Below are 20,747 nucleotides of genomic sequence, written 5' to 3' on the forward strand. Positions count from 1 at the left end.
GCAGCCTGTGAGTTGGGGTCTAGTCTTCTAGAGTACTCTTGCTCTTCTGGAGTCTTCAAATGCACTTATTGTTCAATGAGCAGTACCAGAAGCCTTCAGCTTGCTATCACCTGGAGACAACGAGGCCCCAGGCCCCAACCAGGGAGTGGGCCACATAAATATAGATGAAACGAAGGACCTGCACTTCTAACCTCACTCCAAGTCTTGAGGAACACTGCCCTTGAGCTTCCCTGTTCCTTCCTTCCTTTGGGACCTTCTTCATGCCTAGCGGACCCCTATAAGGTCCCCTCCTCACACCCACATAACCCCACTGCTCACTTGACTGCCCCAACCCAACAAGTCAAAGGCTGAACTCAATCAGGTACAGTGGCACACTCCTGTAATCCCATAGGCTTGGGGGCTAAGATAGGAGGATTGCAAGTTCAAAACCAGCCTGGGGAAGGGGGGGAGGGGGGGGGCTGGGGTTGTGGCTCAGAAGTAGAGCGCTCGCCTACCATGCATGAGGCACTGGGTTCCATCCTAGCACCACATAAAAATAAAATAAGATATTGTGCCCACCTATAACTAAAAACAAAAACATCCTCACCAAAAAGTGAGGCCCTAAGCAACTCAGTGAGACCTTGGGGATGAAAATAGGGCTGGGGATGTGGTTCAATGGTCAAGTGTCCCTAAGTTCAATCCCCAGTACCAAAAAAACAAAAAACAAAAAAAAAACAAAGGCTGAACTTACTGTCTTCTGCCCATTTCTGTTTCTCCCCATCTGTGTGCCCAATCCCCATGTTAAGTAAGAGACCTGACACCCTCCTTTGCCCCAACACCCCACCTAAGAGCCCATTCTACTGGTTCTGACTCCAGTGTGTTTGTTTTTTTTTTCTCTCACCCAATCCCATTTCTCCTTCACCACCACCCTCCAGGACTAAGCCCTCATCAGCTCTGCAGCCTCTTCACTGCTACCCTCTCCCTACCTCCCCCCCACCCCCACCCCGCCGCCTGTGCGCCCCCCTCCCCTCCCCTCCCCTTCTCTTCTCCTCCTCCTCCTCCTCTTCTTCTTCTTCTTTTCTCTCTCTCTCTCTCTCTCTCTCTCTCTCTCTCTCTCTCTCTCTCTCTCGGCATTTATTGCAACCTCAACATGCCCATTTTTTACTGAAAATCACCAATGGCTTCTCATTGTAACCAAGATAAGTGCTCTGCCTTGGTGTCCAGTTTCATCAATTCTTTGTCCTAAGTGAACATTTATAAATCCCCACCTTCCCCATTATCTGAACTATCCTCTTCAAGGATGTGGACTTGAGCCAGACTTCCTGGGTTTGAATCCTGGCTCCGCCACATAAAAAACTGTGACCTTGTTCAGTTCCTCAGTCTTTCTGTGCTGTTTCCTCATCTCTCCAGTGTGGGTAATAATAGTTTGTACTTCCCTGGGCTGTTGTGAGAATTAAACAAGTTAAATAAGTAAAGCCCTTAGTATAGTATCTGTCACAATATAAGCACTATGTAAAAGTTAGTTAAGTGAGACAGTGTGATCCTGTAGGTCTCAGGTCAACCTTGATTTCCTCCCAGGCTCTCCCTAAGCCCCTAGCACTGACAAAGCCTACTGGAATACACTTCACCTCTCCCTCAGCGCTGCCTTTGTACTTGCTTGTCAGCTGCCCATCTCTTCTTCCAGAGTGCAAACTCTATGTGGAAGAACTGAGTTTGTCACAGACACTACTGAGCACATGGCAGGCAGGCAACCAGAATACATTTGTGGTATAAACAATATGAAAGTGAGTAGGTTCATCACAAAATAGAGGACACTGCCTACCTACAAAATGCCCATCAGCTGGGCGCAGTGGCACATGCCTGTAATCGCAGCGGCTCGGGAGGCTGAGATAAAAGGAACTCGAGTTCAAAACCAGCCTCAGCAATGACGAGGTGGTAAGCAACACAGTGAGACCCTGTCTCTAAATAAAATACAAAAATAGGCTGGGAATGTGGCTCAGTGGCCAAGTGCCCCTGAGTTCAATCCCTGGTACCAAAAAAACAAATAAATAAATAAATTTTTATTTATATATACATACATATATATATATATATATATATCTCCATCAGCCATCAGGGCTGGGGATGTGGCTCAGTGGCAGAGCACTTGCCTAGCATGTGTAAGGACCTGGGTTCTACTCCCAGCATGGTTTTAAAAAAAAAAAAATGCTCATCAATGGTACTTCATTCACTCATTGACATTACTAGAGTCTTCACACCATTCTGGAGATGGGGGAGGGGGGACACAGGGTTGAACAAGACAGCTGCGGTCCTGTGGGGAATGTACTGCAGAAACAGACATGTCGATACATAGGAAGATACAATACAATATAACAATATTATTTTAATGGTTTATAACATTTCCCTGCCTGGGAGGCTAGGGTAGTCTTTGGAACAATAAAAATAAAGTGGAAAAGAAAAACCAAAACATTATTATCTTCTTTGCCAGCATCACCAGTTACCAGCAAGTCTGTCTCTTCTTTTTCTTTTTTAGTACTGAGGATTGAACCAGGGACACATTACTGAGCTACATTCCTGATCCTTTTTTTAAAGAATAGGGTCTCACTGAGGGTCTTGCTAAATTGCTGAGGCTGGCCTCTAACTTACTATCCTCCTGCCTCAGCCCCCAAAGTTGCTGGAATTATAGGCATGCACCACTGCACCCAGCCCAGCAGGGCTGTCTTTAAAGCAGGAAGAATAGATCCTGTCCCAAGTTCATTCAGACCATCCCTTCCTTCTCTGTTTGCAGACCTCCTATTCAGTCTTCAAAGCCTCACTTAAGCAGTACCTGCCCAGGAGACCTTGCTTGCAGAGGTCTGTATGGGCAGTCGCAACTCTGGTGATTTTCTGGGAATACAGTGGAACTTGTTAAGGATAATCCAGATTTCATGTCATTTGCTTCTTTGGGGAAAAAAAAAAAAAAAGGTGATTCTCAATGAATATATAACTACATGTGATTTCATGTTTGGACTTCAGTGGAGGCAGAAAATAGTCTCTGTCATACCATGTGACCTGATTTGTGGTTTGGAGAACATGGTCACCATAATTACAGCATTGACCACATGGTGTAACAGTTTCCTCTCTCTCTCTCTCCACACACACACACACACACACACACACACACACAGTGAGCTCTTTAGGGACAAGGACTTTTTGCTTACAGATACAGCTTGATATACTTTTTTTTTTTTTTTTGGTGCTGGGGATCAAACCCAGGGCTTTATGCATGCAAGGCAAGTACTCTACCAACTGAGTTATATCTACCAGCCCCCATTAAACAATAAAGGGAAGCAATCTGTAAAATGGGCAAGTTATCCGTGCTTCAGATGGACAACAGATGTAAAACATTCTGGTAAGCAAAGTGTGTCTGAGATAGGGGATGGGGGCAATTAACAGCAAATTAAATACTCAGGCATGCCACCCATTCTCTTTTGTTATTACTTCTGGCCACCCAGAAAGCATGAAGCTCAGAGATATGAAGTAACTTCCCCATGGTCACACAGACAGGTATGGCAAAAGAGGCTTCAAGTCTAGGGCCATTCAACTAAAAACTAAGTCTTTTTCACTACTTTCCTTATGCCGAAGTGCCCAGCGTTCATAAATCCCTCAATCATCTAAGACCACTGGATTTCGTGTCTCCTTTCCTCTCTCCTGAGGCATCCCCTCAGCCCTTCAATGTTACACATCACTTTCAGCAACAATGCTACTATTTGAAGAGTGTGCCAGCTGGTTCCCAAAGCAGTCCCATCTTGGGGGCCAGGTCCCCTGTATCAGGCAGAGCCTAAGCATGCATGTCAGGTCTTCCCCAGACCAGTTCTCACTCCCAGGAGCTGCCACCAGGGAAAAAATGGTCCTCAGATTCACATGAGGCACTTTTTCTGGTTTTTACATAGCGTTTTCCCATTCTGTGCACCAGTTTCTGGGGACCCCACAGCAGTCCTGAAAGGTAGACATGGTGGAGATTTTTCACCCCTATTTTTCAGAATTAAAAAAATGAAGGTTTGGCTAACCTACAGGAGATCCCTTCAGTATGCAAGAGAGCCAACCTGGGGCTAAACACAGATCTTCAGAGTTCTTACAAGTCCCTGGAAGGTTTAACTTGACCAAGATAACTGGGAAAGAGAATGAGAAAGATCTTCAAACTCCTCACACAGAAAAAATAATGGTTACTGCAAACTAATGGAAATCAGTTAATTTCCCATATTTCTTGAGTTCATTCTGATGCACCAACTAGCAGACAAGGGAAAAATACTCCCATGCACTGGTGGTTTCTAGATGACTGTTTTCAGCAAGAGGCTTCAAGTTCCCTAAGAGCAGGGCCAGATGGCTGAATCCAGACCTCCAGAACTCAAGGTCAAGAAAGCTGCCACCAGGGCAGTTCCTTCATCAATATGAAAAAATCATCAATAAGATGTCTTATATTCTTTCTTCCATACTAAGTGTTCAAAATCTACTGTGTAAAAAAAAAAAGAAATATTTAAATCACCATAAACTTAAAAAATCTACTAAGTATTCAAAATGTACATTAGCACACCTCAATTCAAACTAGTCCCATTCTAAGTGCTCCAAAATCATACATGGCTAGTAGCCACAGTGTTGGAGAGCATGATCTAACAACCTAAAATCCTATGACTCACTTTTCTAACATTCCAGAATATTAGGCCTCTGGATTCTAGAATTCTGCAGCATACTACAGTTTTTTTAATGCTACAACTGGGATTCCACCAGATTAAAATGTCTTATGAGCCCTAAGTCTGCTGTGGAGAAGGCTTTTCCCCACATGTCTTTTGTATGGAAAGAAATCTGTATCCATGCAGAGCCCATGGGGAAGGTGGGGACTAAGAGCCCTCCCCTTGGCTGCCCCCACCACCTGGCCAGCCTGTGGGAGACGGGGTAGGCATGACTCTCCATGTGGAGCTGCCTCCCCCACCATCCCTCCAGCTCATCTCTCCATCTATGTGCACTATCCTGGAAGTGAGACTCCCACCTTTGAGTCCTCCTAGGGAGGGGGTGTGGCCCTGCATCCCTCTAGTTTCTAGCCACTCTGGTGGGGGTGCTACAACAGATGGACATGGGAAATTGAAACCTCAGATAGAATCCCCCAAGGCTGGAGCCTAGAGGCCTGGGAGGGCAAAAGTGAGAGGCCCTCAGTCAGGGGTTAGAGAGTCAAAAGGCCTCTCTGAGTATCACATCTGCCTTCATAGTGCAGAGGGGGAAACTGAGAGCCAAGAGCAGAAGGGCTTTCTCAAGTTAGGACCAAGGTGAGCGTCACACTCTGCCAAAAGGAACTTCTGGTTAGCCAGAAGTCTCCTTTTCCTGCTTCCCAGTTCTTTTTCCCATCTCCATCTGCGGGGAAAAAACAAGGAGCAAAATGTCAAGGAGGCCGCAGGAAGGGTTTGCATCCGGGTGGCTGCCTTCTTGGCTTTGGGATGTATCTTAGTGCATTTGGGTTGCCATAACAAAATATCATAGAATGGATGGCTAAAGCACAGAAATTTGTTTTTCACAATTCTAGAGGACAGAAGTCCAATCAAGGCTCCAGCAGATTCTGTATCTGATGAAGACCATTGTTTCCTAGAAGGTGCTTTACTGCTGTGTCCTCCTGGTAGAAGGGGCAAATGAGTTCCCTTGGCCTACTTTTTTTTCTTTTTTCTTTTTTGGTACCAGGGATTGAACCACTGAGCCATATCCCCAGACCTTTTGATTTTTTATTTTGAGACAGGGTCTCACTAAATTGCTCAGGACCTCACTAAGTTGCTGAAGCTGGTTTTGAACTTGTGATCTTCCTGCCTCGGCCTCCTGAACTGCTGAGATTACAGGACTGTGCCATGGTGCCAGGCTCCCTTGGCTGGTGACACACAAATATTTGGATCATAGCAGAATACTCATGCCAGGCCCAGAAATGTCCTGATTACAGAGCCTTGCCCCAGGCTCCCCTTGAGCACATAACTCCCTGCCTTAATTTCACACAAAGGGCCAGCACTGGAGCTTTGGGGGCAAAGCTATGACTTGACTCAGTCTATAGAGCCAGGAGGTTAGGCTTCTGGGAGTCACTGGCTCAGCACCCATCAATGAAACCTTCACCACTCTCTGCCCTGAGACATCCAGGTGCCCTGTAGCTGTGACAAACATCAGGAGTCACTCATAGCCACATTTTCCATGGGCTGCTTCCAGGCTGGGTTTCCCCTCTGAGTAAAGCCCCAAGGTTGTTCCTCATGGTCAGAACCAAAGAGGAAATGACAAAGATCCTGCTGCAGAAGGCAATGAAAACAGTGCAACTTGGGTCTCTAGGGATCTGGTTCTGCCAAAGCAGAGTTGGGGGAGGAAGATGGGGGTCCAGCAGGAATGTGGACCTGGAATCTAGATTTGGAAAAGTGCAAACACTGGAGTGAAGTGAGCCTGGATTCTAGTACCCAGACATGCTCCTTGGGAGGCATGTGATCTTGGGTCTAGGCTCCACCTGGGCTCCCTCCTGTTAACTGCACATGCCCATTGACAACCAGGGAAGTAAGGATCTGAGTGCATGTGGCCAAGCCCATAGGTGCTAGTTCTCACTCACATGGCCTCTGGGAAACCGTCTGGTTTCATCTGCTACTCTTTGCTGCTATATGCCCCATAAATATTTATTGAATAAAAAATGAATGAATGAATGAATGAATGCTGCCAGCCAAAAAGGCAACAAAATATAGGGGAAGGCACTGAACTAGGTCAATCAGGAGATCTGATAGATTTGTTTTGAAAACAATATGACAATATTGAACCCTCTTAAAGCATCCACTATGTTGTCAGACATGCTAATAACTTGAGAGCACTCAGTTCTCCCAGCAGCGCTATGTCAAGGCATGATTATTATCCCTATATTCCAGGTGAGGAAATTGAGATGCAGAGAGGCTAAGTAGTCCCAGGGTCTCATTAGAGCTGAGCCTACACTTGGAACTAAACGGCTGACCCCAGAGCTCATGTTCTCCACTCTGAATGGCGCTGAGGGTCCTTTTAGCCTCCTCTTTCAGGTTTCTCAAGAAAGGACTACTGTGGGGGATGAGGCTCCCCTCCTTGAGATGGTGATCCTCGGGTTTCCAAGAGTTTTGGAGGCTCCTGCAAATCAGCCACTGGAGAGCGCATGTGGGAGATGAAGTGGGCCCTTTTTCAGAGACTAATTCTCTGCAGCTTTCCAGCTGCTTCCTGCCCCAAAGTAAGGCAGGAAACAAGGCCACCAGGAATTTTGGCTCCAGCATCTTTGCCCTCCCTCAGCCCATCCTCCCACTCCCTGCCCTGATTTCTGGATCTTACTCTTTCTTACCCAACCATGGACCTTGAACTTGAGGTTCACTCCCAAACACACTTTCCAAAATGAGAGCAACAAGTTAAGGCTGGGAATCCAGAGACTGGGTTCTCTATATAGCCAAGGAATGGAGGATGCTTTTCTTTCTGAGAGGGCAGATTTGGAGGAAACCTACCCTAGATGGGAAAGATAGGGATTGGGAGTGTGCAAGCAACTCACACGTGCACAACTAACAAAGACTCTCCAAAGTGACCATGTTGGATCCTCCTGACCATCCAGGTTAGAGATGGGTTAGACTGCCAAAATTCGAATCTAACAGAAGTGAAAACCAAGATCCACAAGCATCATAATGCTTGTGACTATGCAGACATTTAAGAGCAGAAGCCAATGTCTCCCCAAGCTTCAGAGACTATAGAATAATTATAATAATTACTACTGCTGCAAATAGTTACTGTTGCAAATAGCTCTAACTCAGCCAAGAGTTTTCCTTTCATTAATTGATTTAATCCTCTCAACAATTGTTAAGTTGTGAGTCCCATTTCACAGATGAGGAAACTGAGGCTCAAAGAAACAAGTCACATGCACAAAGTCCACTTAGTCACATCTACTAGTCAGAGTGTCAAAGTCAAATATGAACTCACATCTGTCTGGCTCCAAAGTCTCAGGCCTCATAGGGAAGATAGGGCAACCCCCAACCTGGGGCAGAGGAGTCACTGTTTCCCAAAGCAGGACTCAGGACAAGTGTGGCCCCACCCAACAGCTCAAAGTTCCTGGGAAGCTTGCAAGCAGCATGCTGTAGACAATGTACCAGGCACTGCAGGGTGTGGGGCCACATCTGTGAGTGAACACTCTCCACATAGCAGCAGCCCATGATCTAGGCAAATGTAACCCTCTGATGACCTCACAGACAAGCTCCCCACGTGGGCAGTCACTCGCCACTAACTCATTTACTCACCGACACCAGCCAAACGGCCCTCGTATTTCTACACACAGAAACCCACTTATTTTGCCAACCTCCCCAACCAGGACCAGCCAGCTATGTAATTTGCAAGGTGCAGTGCAAAATGAAAACGCAGAAGCCCTTGTTCAAAAATTAAGAATTTCAGGACAGTGACAAAAGAGCATGGGGACCATGCAACTGTACAGCTTGCAAGCCATGCCACCAGCTCCATCCCCACCCTGTCTCCTCCTCCCCACCTGCTACTTCATCCTCTTTTACAGACATGCTAAGCTCTTTCCCACCTGGGGTTTGTTTGCAAGGGCTGTTCTTCTTGTCAAGAACTCTTTTCCCAATCTCCCTCAAAACTGGGTCCTTCTCATCATTTAGGAATCTGCCCGAATATTACCTGCCTGGTCCCCCAGTCAAAAGTAGCCACCCACATAGCTTTCATCAGAAATGTATTTACACCCTTCATAATGTGGACCACACCCTGTGACCTTTCATGTCTGTCAGGTTACTATGTATTGTCCATCTTCCCTGCTAGAACGTCAACTTATGGGGACAGGACCCATGTCACTGAGTCCCAGTGCCCAACCCAGGGCTTGGTGCACAGAATGGGTTCAATAATTTCGTAAAACAGTGAATAAGTGAATGAATGAATGAGTGGTCACACACCCTCCTGCCACTACATCTCTCCTCTCTCACCCTGCACCCTAGACTAGCACAGGGTATTCTCCAAACAGCCTGGCCCCCAGGGCATGCCAATACAGACAACCAGTGAACAGCACCAAGAGAGGAAAGCAGATCCCAAGGCCCTGAAGGACAGACCACGGTGGCAAGGCCCAGGGCAAAAGAAGGAAAGAGAAAGGAGCCAACTGGAAGGAAAGAAATAGAGTCGGGACAACAAGCTGAGCTTGGTGATGATCCCATTTCCTTACTTTACTAGTGAAACTAATAATTACTATTAATACCTGGCCCTTTCATCCAGGCTGGCGGGAGGCTACAAACATGAAAGGCCGGGGGCCTCTCACACAGGTTCCAGGGCTTCCTAACCACCAATTAAGCTTGGTAGCCCCTCCAATTACCCCTCACCCCAAGCATGCTGTGTCACCTGATTCAACACCTTTCCAGGTGGGACCAACAGGCCACTGCTCCCTGGGCCTGGCCCTCCTCAGAAGGAAACACAAGGAACTGCAGTTGGCAGGTGGTGCTGGCAGCCCAAAAAGTCATAAGGGAGGTGACAAAAAGAGGAACCCTACACCAAGTGGTTGAAACTCAGGAGCCCTGCCCCCATTCCCAAGGCTGCCCCCCACCCCCACTCTACCCCAGGGACCGTGAGCCTCTGGGCCCTGCCAGATGGCAGTAGGGGGAGGGTGCCCCTGGGAAAGGAGGATCTAACCAAAGAGACGGAGTCAGCAAGGCCAGCTCCTCCTCACTGCCCCAGGGTCACCCTGGCCTTGGTCTCTGGTATCCTCAAGTTTTATATCATATTATCTTCCCTCAAAGAGGCCTCCTCTCAAAGCCATGGCTGACACCAACCAGCCTCTCCTGCATACCTCAGCAATGGGGCCCTCACCACCTCCACCTGCCAAGTTGCTCAGACTTGCGGGGCAGGTGCTTGCAGTGACCTCATCCAGTCTCTTGGCTCTTGGAGTCACGTCAGAAGCCCTGGTCTTTCCAATGAGCTCCAACTGCTTGTGCCACCTTTACTAGGACGTCACACAAGTGATTCCAAATATAACAGGGTCTGATTACCTGTTAACTGCCGTCTTCCACGCAAGCATAACATCCCCCAGCTTCCCCTTCTTGGTAGGGGTCTCAAGGCTGAACCCAGAATCATCCTCACCCCTGTTCCAATTCATCTGAAAATGCTATAGATTCTGCTCCCAAAGTCTCTCCATCATCTACATTTCTTCATCTTCATAGCTGCCACCGTGGTCTACCTCCCCCTTGTCCATCACTTACATAACCATCTTCCCCGCTCCTGTTTCCACTCCTGCTCCCCTCCCACTGACCCTCCAAACAAAACCAGAGCTGATTTTTCTTTCTTTCTTTCTTCTTTTTTTTTTTTTTTGTTGTTGTTGCAGTACCAGGACTGAACCCAGAGGCACTTCACCACCACTGAGCTACAGCCCCAGCCATTATTATTTTGAGACAAGGTCTTATTAAGTTGCCCAGGCTGGCCTCTAATGTGCTACCCTCCTGCCTCAGTCACCCAGGTCACTGGGATTACAGGCATGTGCCACCACACCTGGCCAGAGTGGACTTTAAAAGACACCAATTAGAACATTCTGCTCCCCATTTAAAGCTCTTCACTGGCTTTCCGTGACATGGAGAATATACTCCACTGGCCCTCTGCCCTCCTGGGTGACCTCGCAGCATCACCCTCCCCTGTCATCCCTACCTCCTTGCAGTTCCTTGGAGCTTCCTGGCCTTGGCACTTTTGCCCTCTAAGAGTGAACCCAGTCCTGTAAACCACGCAGGTCAGTCCTTTACCTTCACACACTGACAATGATGAAGTTATTGCTGGTCTACTTGTGTAATGTCTACCTGTTTCCACATTAGAGGACCCAAGTCTTACCTTATCCAGTGCTGTTTTTTGTTTTTTTGTTTTTTGGTTTTGTTTTTCCTTCTTTGGTGCTGAAGATTGAATCCAGGAGTGTTCTACCACTGAACTACATCCCTAGCCCTTTTTACTTTTTTATTTTGAAACAGGGTCTTGCTAAGTTGCCCAGGCTCAATTTGAAATTGTGATCCTCCTGCCTCAGCCTCCTAAATGGCTGGGGTTACAAGCCCTGTGCCTGGCCTTCATTCACGGCTTCATCACTCACCAGTACCTGCACATACGAGGCACTCAGTCTGCTGACCCAGGATCTATCCCTGTGGTGCCAAGCCAGTGGGTCCAGTTTTTCCATATGAGGGAACTCAGAGGAGGCCCTCGCAAGTCAGCCTGGGGCACTCCAGGGGCTGGACACAATCTTTCCCTGAACCCCCGAAGGACTGGGCGTCACCTTCTCTTCTCCTGCTCTGTAAAACAAGGATAATCATCCAAGCCCCTGTAATGTGCTGAGGCACAAAGGAAGTGTGCACACCAAGACCTGGTCGCATCACAGCCCTGTCCTAGGGAGAATGTCTTGTCTGAAGTGCAGATAAACACACAAACACACACACACCAACTTCTAGACTCAGAAACTACAAGAATGTGGGCAACAGCCAAGGCTTTCCCTGAGCAGCGAGGATCAGGCGCCATCTAGCGGGCCCTTCGGCAGGAGCAGGCATTTGCAGTCTGTAGGGCAGCTGCCTGGGACCCGCCCTGACTTCCCCACCTGGCAGAGCTTCCTCTGAGCCCCCTAGACTAAAGTTCTACCCCAGTGCCATTTAGGCCCAGTCCCAATCTTTGATCTCAACTCCCCAACCCCCTCCCCTTAGCCACACAGACCTTCTCCCAAATCTGAAAGCTCCAAGTTCCCTATGACTCCAGACCTCCACTGGCTGTTGGGCTTCAGGACTCTCCTCCACCACCTCCTCCCTGTCCAGCTGACCCGGCCCACAACACACACACACACACACACACACACACACGGATATCATGTTTCTTGTTCATATTACTCATTAGACAGAGAGTCCTTGGCAGGGGTCCTGGCACATTCATGTCTGTGTGGTAAGGAGGGAGGGGTCCTGGGCCCACAAGGGAGCTCCATGAGACACTGCGACGTGGGGCAGTGCTATGTGCTTCGGAGCAGGAGAGGTCGCCCGTGAGGCCTCCAGCAAGGGGGCAGGACATTGCCTCAGCCTGCACCACCTCCCACTGGAGGGTGTGTGCACTGGCGTGAACCTGCTCACACAGCCCCCTCCTCACCTTGTTCCCCACACTCAGACACAGAGACCAGAGTTCCTGTGGGTTCTGGGGCTCAGACCAAACCCAGAACCACAGTGACATCACGACAGCTTCACAGGGAAGGACACTTTTTTTTTTTTTTGTACTGGGGAATTGAACCAGGGGTGCTTTACCACTGAACCATATTCCCAGCCCTTTTGTATTTTATTTTGCTAAATCACTAAATTGCCCAGGCTCACTAAGTTGCTTTAAACTTGCGATCCTCCTGTCTCAGCCTCCTGAGCTGCTGGGAGGAGACATGCACCTTACAGCTTACAGGCATGCACCACCACGCCCAGCTAGGGACCAACACTTGTGAAGGTCCTACCTCCAAGTCCCAGGGCTGCAGTTGGTGTCTGACTGCTAGCTGTGTGTCAGGATGAACTAAGTTACCCCCTCTGGGCCTTGTCTCCACCCCTTCCTCTCTCATGTTTGAAAAACTTCTCCAAGGGGAGGAGAAGATGAGCCTATGGGCAAATTAAAGTATAAACTGTTCCTAAGAGCAGGGAGTGAGAGTCTTCCAGGCTGGGCTTGGGGGTCCAGGAAAGGGCTCAGATTTGCTTTCTCAAGGCCTATTACCCACTCTTCATTCACCCAATCAACAGACAATTAGAAGACACCCAGACTGGTTGTCAGAAATATTGGGGCTCTGCAATCAGACTGCTTAGGCCCAGATCCTGGTGTCCCACTTACAGATAAAAACTTGTTTCCTTGGTTGCAACGTGAGGGGAATACAATTTCTCTACTTTCTATGGTTATTGAGAGGAGTCAAGGACATGAGACATTCAACTCACTGAGCACAGAGCCTGGCATGTTCTAAGTGTCCAATTAAGGTCATTATCACCACTGAACAATTGAGTGTCAGTCACTCGTGACCTAGTCACATTTTGGTTTTATCTACCCACATACACGCAGGCATGCCTTGTCCATGGTCCTCTAGTCCCTGTCCTCAGTCCCTTCCTTACACACCTCCTCAAGGCCTTCAGCTGCCCTCAGGAATTCTAGAAGGTCTGCAGCAGAACCTCCTCGGTCCCTAGTCTTTTCTCTGCATAGTCCCATTTTGTCCTAGGAAATGCAGCTCTCCCCTGGGGTTGCTGTCCCTCACAGGCCTCTTGAGGGCTCTCCTTCATCCTTCCACAACCTATGGAGTGAGAGAAGGCGGGGCAGAAGACAGGGAACACTCCTGCTTCTCACCGCCACATCCAGGCTATTCTCCCGCCTTTCTCTCCAAAAGACCCAGCTTTAATTCCACGTCACATCCTGAGAGGCACCCAACATCAGCCCACCTTCGCACAGGGTCTCCCAGCCCCTGGGTCCACCCTGCCATCTTTGGATGCTCTGCCCTGGACTCATGGTCACCCTCAGTCAATCGGTGTCTCAATTCTTGGCATTTCAATGGTCACATGGATGATGCTTCTACTACTCCAGCCTCCAGTCTCTCGACATATTTTTATCTAACCATCTTGTCTTCCTGACCATCTCTGCCACTTGTTCCCATGGTTGTGACCAATACCTGGGACTCCTCCCTAAACCATCATCTCCATGACGCCCCCTAGTCCTTGATCATCAGCTTGAAGACACCAGCTGGCATGTTGATTTCAGTCATCCCTGACTACATTGGGACCCCTAGTCCCTCGCTCCACCCTGTACACACTGTCCCTGCCAGTGTGGACACTTGACTACTCCAGCTATCCACCTCGACGCCACACGTGGACACATCATACTTCCTTTCACCCTCTGCTCCCCTGGCCCTCTCTTAAGCTGTCCTCTCTTGGCAAAATCACAACCCTGGTTAAATCCAATGCTCTGCAAGTTAAATCCCACTCCGTGCCTGCATCTGGGAAGCCATGCCGGCTGGAGAAAGCACCACACACTAACCTCAAGAGGACCGACCCTAGGATGCTCAGGAACTCCATTCGATTTCTCCAGCCTTGGTGTCAAGCCTTCTCTCACCCAGCACGTTCAACTTAGAGCTGGCTGCTGCCACTTCCCTGTAGAGAGTCTCCCAAAGCCCTCCTGCCACATGCCCACCCTCCCACCTTCCTGCTGATGGCACTGAGGACACATTCTCTCTCCTACCAAAGCCTATCCTCTCACCTGAGCCCTAGAGCCCCTCACTTCTCACCTAAGCAAGGTCATGTCTCCACTCCAGCTTTCTACTCTCTACTGGACCATCCCACCCCCAAACAGACATCTGCTAAGAACAGAATCTTTAAAAAAGAGATTTCTGTGGGTACAGTGGCGCATGCCTATAGTCCCACTGGTTTGAGAGGCTGAGGCAAGTGGATTGCAAGTTCAAAGCCAGCCTCAGCAACTTAGTGAGGCCCTAAGCAACTGAGCAAGACCCTGTCTCTAACTAAAATATGAAAAGGGCTGGGGATGTGGCTCGGAGGTTTAGCACCCAATCCCTGGTATCAATCAAAAAAAAAAAAAAGAAAGAAATTTCCCCATTCTCCATCTGCCCCTTTGCAACAAACTCAAAAGCTATCTACACCTCCCTCTTCCTCTCTTAAATATACTCACTTCAAGCTTTCGCCATTCCTCCAGCTCCCCCACCCCATGAAACCTGCTCCTATCATGGTCCCTGGTGGTCACTCTCGGCGCCCATCCTATGGGACCTCTCAGTGCCCCAACACAGCTGCCCACTCCCCTTCCCGACTGTGTCTTCATGTGACTTCCTGGAACACCTTCGTGGAGTCCCCAATCTCACCCTCACTACTTCCTTCTCACTCGCTGTCTCCTCCTTATTCCATCGTGTGCACACGCACGTGTGCAAGGACCCCAGGGCTCCGTGCACGCAAGGCAAGCACTCCACCACCGACCCCCCCATGCTCTCGACACTCCATCCTTAGAGCTCTTTTCCACCTATACCACGGCCCTCAGTGGTCACAGTCCCCGATTTGAAATATCACCCCTATGCCCAAGACCCCAGATTTACACACCAGCCCAGGCCTACTCCTCAATTCCAGGTTCATCCAACCTGACAACCTCCTGGACATGTCCAGTTGGTGTGTGATAACACCCCAAACTCAGGCCTAAGACCAACTCGGGTCTCCCCTCCGAGCCCTCACCCCCCTCGGCCTCCCAGCCCGCAGCTTCACCCTTCAGGTACCCCAGCCCTGACTGCGGGAGTTGGCTCTCGACGCTCTTCCTCCAGCCCACGTCTCGTCTCATCTGCAGGAAATCCTGTTGGATCTACTTTCAAAGTACAGCCAGATTTGAACCACTTCTCTCTGCCTCCACTGAGGCCCCCCTGGTCTCAGCTATCAATACATTACACTTGGTTTACTGCAAAAGCCTCTTAACCCTGATCCTGCTTCTATTTCTGCCCCTCACCCCTCCAGAGGCTGAGTGGGCTCCGCACAGAGCATCCACAGTGAACCTATTAATACAAGTCAGACCTCCCTCCTCTGCTCAAAACCCTCAACAGCTCCACGCAGGGCAAAACCAAAGTCTTTACAATGCCCTGTGGGGCCACATGACCTCTGATCATTACATCGCCTCTCTGACCACCCCCTCCAGTGCCACTCCATTCCAGCCACACTGGCTCCCACCACTCCGGTTCCCACCACCCCCAGAATATGCCCCCCACACTTCCGCCTTTGGGCATGCGCATGTGCCCAGGAGCCCCATAAAGATCTTCCCCTAGATGCTGGCAACACTCCCTTCCCCATCTCCCTCCGGCCTCTGCTCAAACCTCTCCTCCAGCCTCCCGCCTTTTGCATTGAATTCTGCCACCTGCCCCACCCCTTTCCCTTCCTTACCTGCCTGGCTTTTTCTTCCTTCCCCAGCACTGACTGCCTACTAACATAATGGGAAAGTTACTCAGATGCTACAGCTGCTCTTTCTTCCAGAATGTCAACTTTAAGAGGGTGGGAATCATTGTCTGATTTGGTCATCAATGTATCCCAAGTGTCAAGAACCTAGACACATACGCAATGCTCACAGCTTTCACTGATGGAATGACTAAGCTGTGAGTGGTGAGCACACTCCTGTACTCACAATGCTGACAGCGTATGGAGTGGGGTGGGGTGAGAAAGAGAAGAGGCAAGACACTGCAGGAGTGTTCATCCCTCTCCCCTTCTCACAGCACACTGGTCATACCAGCTAAGTTTTAATTATTTGAACTCTCCAAACACATTCTTACCTCAGGACCTTTGCACATACGATTCTCCATTCTTCCATTCTTCCTGTCTTAATTTAGCTAATTTCTACTTCAGATATTAACTTATTTTTCCATTACGGAGTATTGAACCCAGGGATACTATACCAGTGAGCCACATCCTCAGCCCTTCTTTTTTTTTTTTAATATATTTTTTTTAGTTGTAGATGGACACAATATTTTCATTTTTATTTATTTATTTTTATGTGGTGCTGAGGCTCAAACCCAGGGCCTCATGCATGCAAGGCAAGCGCTTCACCACTGAGCCACAACCCCAGCCCACCTCAGCCCTTCTTAATTTTTATTTTGAGACAGGATCCCACTAAGTTTCCAAGGCTGGCTTCAAACTTGTGATCCTCCTGCCTTAGCCTCTGGAGTAGCTGAGGTCACAGGTACGTGCCACTCCATGCTTCAGCTTCCCTACTCTACTTTCAAGTCTCAGTTTAAATACCATTATGACTGCATCCTAGAGCTTGGCTACAGAGTAGGAGTCCAACAAAGATACGTGTTTTCAACAATTTTTTTTTTTTTTTTTTTTTGGTACTAGGGATTGAACCCAGAGGCACTTTACCACTGAGCCACATCCCCAGCCCTTCTTATTTTTTATTTTGAGTCAGGGTCTAAGTTGCTCAGGGCCTCATTTAGTTGCTGAGACTGGCCTCAAACTTGCAATCCTCCTGTCTCAGCCTCCCAAGTCACTGGAATTACAGGCATGTGCCACCATGCCAGAATCAATATGTTTTTTTGTTTTGTTTTGTTTTTTGATGCTGGGGATCTAACCTAGGGCCTTGCGCATGCAAGGCAAGCACTCTACCAACTGAGCTATATCCCCAGCCTAGTAATCAATATGTTTTTAAAAGCACTATTATTATACCATTCTATATATGAGAAAACTAAACCCTAGATAGGCTCTAATTTTTATTCAAGAATACACAGCTAAAAACTATTTGTAGAATCACAAACTATTTGTAAATAATCCAAGAGGAGTTTTGAAGTAGTAACTACTATAGTTTCTGAAATAAGACTTCTCTTATTTCTCTGTGGAAAAATCTGTCCTGAAGAAACTGTGTGGGCTGCCTTTGGCCACGCTCCCTCCACAAAGCCTTCCCGCTGCCAGGTGGAGAGGTCTCTGTTTAGTACAATGCTGATTCAAAGCAGGAGCTCATCCCACAATACTCCAGTCTCCACCACTATCCCGACTCTGCTGGGGAACACACTACCTGAGAACAAAAAGCCCTGGCCTTCAAAGAACACAGAGAGACAATTAATAGAAGAGATGCAAATGGTCAAAACATTCAGAAAGATGTCTGACTTCACTAATCATGAAGAGAAGGGATGCAACAAGGATGTACTTAGCTTCTCAGCTTATAGAAGTAAAGTGATACGAACTTTCAGGAGAAAAATTTAACTACATATATCAAAGTTTAATGCCAGGAACAATGGATTACGCTTGTAATCCCAGTGACTTGGGAGGCTGAGGCAAGAGGATCACAAGTCTGAGGCCAGCCTCAGCAATTTCATGAGGCCCTAAGCAAGAATAGCAAGGCCTTTCTCAAAAATAAAAAGGGCTGGAGACATGGCTCACTGGTAAAATGCCCCTGGGTTCAATCCCTGATACCAAAAAAAAAAATTTTTTAAATGCATGTTCCCTTTGATTTCAAGCAATTTACTTTGAGGAAGGGATAGCAGAAGTGAGTTATTTTTGTTGTTGTTTTGTTTGGTTGAAGAAATGGGGTCTCATTACATTGCCCAGGCTGGCCCCAAACTCCTGGGCTCAAGCGATCCTCCTGCCTCAGCCTCCTGAGCATCTGGTACCACCACAGGCTGTGCCACCACATCCAGGACAAGTGTGTTCTTGACAGTTTTATATTTGAAAATTCTGGAGATTAATCTAAACATCCATCAATAGAGAACTGGTTAAATAAGCAATTATACACCTATACAAAGTGATACCAATAGTAGTTAAAAAGACACAACATAGTAACTAGTAAGGAAGAGGATTTCTGGGGACACAGTTGAAAAGATGAATTTTGGGGGGAGACTTTGATATACTTTTTGGTAACTTTAAAAAAATGTTTGTGTGGGGCTGGGGTTGTGGCTCAGCAGTAGAGCACTTGCCTAGCACGTGCGAGGCCCTGGGTTTGATCCTCAGCACCACATAAATAAATAGAATAAAGCTATTATGTCCAACTACAACTAAAAAATAAATATTTTTTTAAAAAGTTTGTGAATGACTTTATATTCAAAATAATAAAATTAAATATTTCTTTTAAAAAATGCTATAGGGGGCTGGGGTTATGGCTCAAAGGTAGAGCGCTCATATAGCATGCATGAGGCCCTGGGTTCGATCCTCAGCACAAAATAAAAATAAAATAAAGGTGTTGTGTCCACCTACAACTAAAAAAAGTAAACAAATATTTTATTTTTTTTTAATGCTATAGGGCCAGGAATAGTGGCTCACAACTGTAATCCCAGTTACCCTGGAGGCTTAGGCAGGAGGATCTCAAGTTTGAGATCAGCCTAGGCAACTCAGTGAGACCCTGTTTCAAATAAAATTTAGAAACAAAAGGGCTAAGGATGTAGCTCAGTGGTAGGGTGATTGCTTAGTGTACGTGAGGTCCTGGATTAATACCCAGTACTGCAAAATTAAATAAATAAACAAGCAAGGAAACAAATAAATACATAAAAAGCCACAGATTTCTACTGGTTGTTATGGAAAGGTATCTACAATGATGTTGGGTGAAAAAAAGCAAAATAGCAAATAAAATGTAATTTTCTTTTACATAAAATTGTAGATTATATACTAAAGATATTGGTATACATGTGGGTATAAAATGTTTCTGGAATGATGTACTTTAATTTTGTAATAGTGTATTTCTAGAAGGAAAACTTGGGGGACAATTTTTACTTTTTTACTACATACTTCTCTGTATTATGTGGACTATTTATAATGAGCATAGCTTTTTTTTAAAACCATAAAAGGCAAATTATTGTAAAGCTCTTTTCTTTTCTTAAAAAAGAAAGTCCTTCAGCCTTAAAGAAGAATGAAATTATGGCATTTGCTGGTAAGTGGATGGAGCTAGAGAACATCATGCTTAGGGAAATAAGCCAATCCCCAAAAAGCCTAAATCCAAATGTTTTCTCTGATATTCCAACACTAACTCACAATAAGGGGCATGAGTAGGGAGGAAGAGAGGTACTTTGGTTAGGTAGTGGGGGTAGGAAGGACAGTGGGACGATCTGACATTATTACTGTATGTACATATACGATTACACAACCAGTGTGATTCCACTCATTTACAATCAGAAGAATGAGAAATTATATTCCACTTATGTATGATGTGTCAAAATACATTCTACTGTCATGTATAACTAATTACAAAAAAAAAAAAATTTAAAAAGGAGAGAGTCTTTTCCTGTATGTATATGCATAAGTGATTCCTGGGAAGGACATGTGCCTAATTATGAACAGCAGTGATTAAGACTGTTACTTCTTTTTTCTTTCTTGTTCTTTTCATGTTTCTGTAATTAATTGTTTCTTTTGTTATTGTTGTTTTGGTACCAGGGATTGAACCCAGGGGCACTAAACCACCGAGCCACATCCGCATCCCTTTTTTTATTGTATATTATTTAGAAGCAGGGTCTCACTGAGTTACTCAGGGCCTCAAACTAAATTGCTGAGGCTGGCTTTGAACTCATGATCCTCCTGCTTCAGCCTCTGGAGCTGCTGAGATTACAGGCATGCACAACCATGCCCAGCAATTACTTGTTTTTATAAAGTGGAAAGAGGATACTACAAATTTTTTTGAAAAATTTTGGCCAGGTATAATGGCCCCTGAGTTCAATCCCGAGTTAAAAAAAAAAAAAAAAAATGCCTACATAAACTGAAGTCTTTCAAAGTGGTCAACAGCTCATACAGACATATGCTATTCTTCATGCTAGCTCATTTTTTCCAACATACACAATATCTACATTTCGTTATATAGATTTCATATATATTGTTCATGCAATGTATGCATGTTTACCCAGTTCTGCTAGATACACTTATTGGCCCTTTCCACATCTCCATCTACACATTCTTCCAGTCCTTCAAGGTCCTTCTATATTATTGTTAAAGGAATATATGGAAATGGCTATTGAGCATACAAGTTTTAAATCAGAATCTCATATCCACTACAATTATGTGGTCTCTGTTAACATCCCTCATCTGTACAAGGGAAACCAAAAGCCTGCTTGAAAATGTGAGAATTAAATGAAGCATATAAATTGCTTAGCACAGGCTGGCATATAAATATTCTTATTTTGCTCGGGGCTGCACAAAATAAGCCAAAGGTACATTATTAGAAGTCTCTTGTTGTTCTTCCCCTCCGCGCCACTAGGTGCGCTGCCACTCCCAGGATGCTAGGCTCGGGGTTAGGACGGCGGAAGTCTAACTAGTCGCGGCCCCCCGCCATCTTGGAACATAAAC

The 20,747-nt window shown here is 46.7% G+C and overlaps 1 protein-coding gene across 1 annotated transcript in view; it reads right to left on the bottom strand.

Annotated features, from left to right (window-relative positions):
• Window positions 1-20,747, bottom strand: part of Ndst1 (N-deacetylase and N-sulfotransferase 1) — an 83,386-nt gene that overhangs the window by 62,542 nt on the left and 97 nt on the right. The gene's annotated exons all lie outside the window — the stretch shown is intronic.

This window comes from Marmota flaviventris, chromosome 5, assembly GCF_047511675.1.
Source record: "Marmota flaviventris isolate mMarFla1 chromosome 5, mMarFla1.hap1, whole genome shotgun sequence".
Classification (NCBI taxonomy): domain Eukaryota; kingdom Metazoa; phylum Chordata; class Mammalia; order Rodentia; family Sciuridae; genus Marmota; species Marmota flaviventris.